The sequence below is a fragment of the Arachis ipaensis genome, chromosome B09 (genome assembly GCF_000816755.2).
Source record: "Arachis ipaensis cultivar K30076 chromosome B09, Araip1.1, whole genome shotgun sequence".
NCBI classification, from domain to species: Eukaryota; Viridiplantae; Streptophyta; class Magnoliopsida; order Fabales; family Fabaceae; genus Arachis; species Arachis ipaensis.
In genome coordinates, this window is record NC_029793.2 from 10,940,300 (window position 1) to 10,944,189 (window position 3,890).

The following is a 3,890-nucleotide window of genomic DNA, read 5'->3' on the forward strand; positions in this document are numbered from 1 at the left end:
AAAGTCAAAAGTCTAATAATTAGGTCTTTAATTGTGAATACTTTTAATTTACAGAAAAATATTCAGTTAATTATAATATTTTTTACTTTGGAAATAATCGCATTATAAAATTAAAAGCAGCTATGAATCCAACTACAAAGAAAAAAAAATATAACAACCTAACGCCACGGAGCTAGGGCTTGCGCAAAGGTATGCGAGCCAGAACTGCGGTAGTGGAGCTTGAGCTTGCTTTGTTCTGCGAATGAGAAAGACACAGAGCTTGCTTTGTTTAAAAAAGAGGAGAAGGAGAAGGTAGTTGCGGCGGTTAGGGTGGCCGGCGGTGGCGCTATAGGTGAGGAAAGGAGAAGAAGGAGCTCGTGCGATGGAGAGAAGAAGGAGTCCGTTGACAGAGAGGGGAATGCTAGGTTTAGCCAAGGGAGTTCTTTGATTTGAAGTTAAACCGTTAGGTTTAGCTAGGTTTCTTTGATTTGTGTGCTGTGAATGGAATTCGGGCAAATGCTAGGTTTAACTGAAAATTACCGACAGAATATTTTAAATTATAACAGATTTTTTGTCTGTAATAATTTAACAAAATACAGTATTTTTGTTTATTTAATTACAGACGGATTTTCCGTTGGTAACTATTTTTCACGAAAAAAATTAATTTTTCCGACAAAATTATCGACGAATTTTTTTTGTCTGTAATTTATGCTAATTCATTTCTTTTTGTTTCCAATAAAAAATTCCTCGCAAATTCTGTCTGTATCTCCGTGGGATAAAATCCGTCGGAAATATCCGTCTGTAATAACTAGTTTTCTAGTAGTAATAGTGAACCTCGATTAACACACAAATGAACCAAAATTAGTTCAGATTTGAACAAGTAGTAAAAAAGACTCAATCATCAACAAAAACACATTGAATTCGTTTCTGGATCCAAATAAACCTCAATTAAACTAAGGAATGAACCGAAATTACTTAAGAAACAAAAAAATTGACCAATACTTATAGCAACATCACGTAAAAAAAACATGAAAAAATCAAACAAAGAAGAAAAAATGCTTAGTGCCGCAAAATTATTTAATGAATTTGGATGTGCTTTTGTTCATGATTTAATTTTGTTGTGTGCTTGTTTTCGAACACAATCATTAAGTAATTTCGGTTAATTCTGGATTTAAATAAGGTGCACTTGGTCTGTACTTGTTTTGAAACGAGTTTGTTTGTGTATCGTCATCATTAAGTAATTTTAGTTCATTCGGAATCTAATTTTCGGTTCATTCTAGATGTAATTTCAGTTTATTTCTGAGTGAATTTCTAATCATTCAATTTTGTTTGTGTGCTTATTTTCGAATGCAATCATTAAGTAATTTCGGTTCATTCTGGATTTAAATAAAGTGCATTTGGTCTATGCTTGTTTTGAAACGAGTTTGTTTGTGTATCGTAATCATTAAGTAATTTCGGTTCATTCGGAATTTAATTTTCGGTTCATTTTAGATGTAATTTCGGTTCATTTCTAAGTGAATTAAGGTGCATTTGGTCTCGTTGTTCTGCACAATTCAAAACACATAATGCTGCAAAATCACCAAGGAGAGGAGAAAGAAAAGAAAAAAAATGCAACAATAACAGCAGCAACAAAAGAATGATGATGAGGAAAAAACACATGAAGAAGAAGGAACACGAAGGAGGAGGAGGAATGTGAAAAAGAAGAAGAAGACGACCACAACAACGATAACGAATGTACCCGCATGTATAATCACGCTCTTTTAATAAAAATAATTTTGTTGGTGTTGAATCTATTTGGTTGAATTTAAATAATGATAATAATACTTAGATGTGTAGAAATCTGATAAAAAATATAGAGTGAGTTAAAAAAATAAAAGAAATAGAGAAAAAGAAGAGAGAAAAAAATTGACTCTTTAATTTAATCCAAAAAAGCTTATACTAAAAAATACTGTATTAATTTACGACATCTTTTATCATTAGAGGTAATAATGAATGGGTTGGGCTACACATACAAGCTTACAAGCTTACAAGTTGGCCCAGCCCAAATAGAAGCCACGCGCATAAAGAGAGACAACATGGCGCGTCAAAATCACGCGCTCAACACTACAACCGTTACATATGGAAAACTCTTCCACTTCTTCCACTTCTCAAAACGCTTCGAAAACAAGGAAACCCTTCCATTTTCGAGCAAAAATCAAAGTTCAAAACATACAAATCGTTCTTCGAAACCTCCATCAAAACACGATCAAACTCTCCGTGAAGAATCTGAAGCAAAGCAACAATACTCAACGTAAGTTCGTTAAGATTCCTGTATATTTTACTTTTCTTCTACGTCGTTCTTCTAGGGTTTACTTCTTGCTTCTTTGTTACACTGTTCTAAGTTCTACGTCGTTCTTCTAAGTTCTACGTCGTTCAACGTTCTTGTTCTAAGTTCTTGTTGTTGAATTTTGGGGGTTTATTCCGTAGATTGGGGGGTGTATATTGCTTGAACTTGTAATGTGGCTTGATATTGAAGCATGTTTGACTGATATCTGACTGATATATATGTATACTGTATCTGAATAATATCTATGGGAGTATCTCACTGTTATCAACGGGTGTATCTGATTCTTACATATGGGTGTATCTTACTGTTATCAATGGGTGTATCTGACTCATATATGCGTGTATCTTACTGAGATCTCAATTAATTTGATATTGAAGCATGTTTGAGTGATACCTGACTGATATATATGGATTTATCTGAATCATATCTATGGGTGTATCTTACTGTTATTAATGGGTGTATCTGACTCATATATATGAGTGTATCGTACTAATGTCTTTGGGTGTTGGGTGTATTTCAGAGAAAATGGCAGCAAGAAACAAAACAAAAGACCTTAAGTGTGCCACACATCTCCTGAGTGATAAGTTCAGAAACAAGAAACATGAGAAGAAGGCAATTGTAAGGGATCTCAGATTCGGTGGGTTGATGCACATCCCACCACTCAGGGTGGATCACCAACTCTTAAGGGAACTGACAAATAACTTCAAACTTGGGGAGAACAGACTGAAGACAGGATATGGTTCTTTCCAAATAACACCAAAAATAATAGGTGATGCGCTTGGCATCAATGCAACAGGTAACTATAGGTGTATATTAAGTTCATGATTGGGTGTATTTAAGGTTGATGCTTGGGTGTTTTTGAACCGATTTTGATACTTTGTTGTTTTCTTTTTTGTAGGAAATCTGTTTCCTGAGAAAGTTGAGTATAAGCAACTTTCTGATGATGACAAAATAATTTATAGAAGATTCCAGGGTAAGACCCTCAAAAGTCTTACCGATGAAATGATGGAAATCGGCGTTGGCAACGAAGAGGAACGCCTGATGTTTAAGAGGATATTCATCCTCTACATACAGATGGCATTCCTTTTGCCAACGACGATAAACAAAATATCACCAGTGCACCTGGCCCCAATTTTTAAGATGGACGGCATATCGGAGAGAAACTGGGGGGGGGGCATGTTTTGACCTTCTTGATCAAGGGCATCACAGACTACCAGGAGAAGAAGAAGAAGGCAATTGATGGCTGCCTCTTTGCCCTCATGATAATATACTTTCATCTTTCTGAAAACAAAGGCAAGAAGAGGGCTGAAAGACCACCAAAGCCTTGGATTGCCAACTGGACTAAGGAGAAGTTGGTGGAAAGAATGACTGCAGAAAAAGAAGAAACTTTGGTAAGTAAACATAATATGTTGCTTGTATTTTATTTACCTGAATGCTGCTAGCTAAAATATCTAATGTTTCAGGGGATTGTGAAGATGGCGGAGACAAGAGCAAGAGAAAAAATGAAAAAAAAAAGAAAAAAAAAAAAAAAAACAAGAAATAAAAAAAAAAACAAAAAAAAGGAAGGCGAGTCCAACATCGTCTT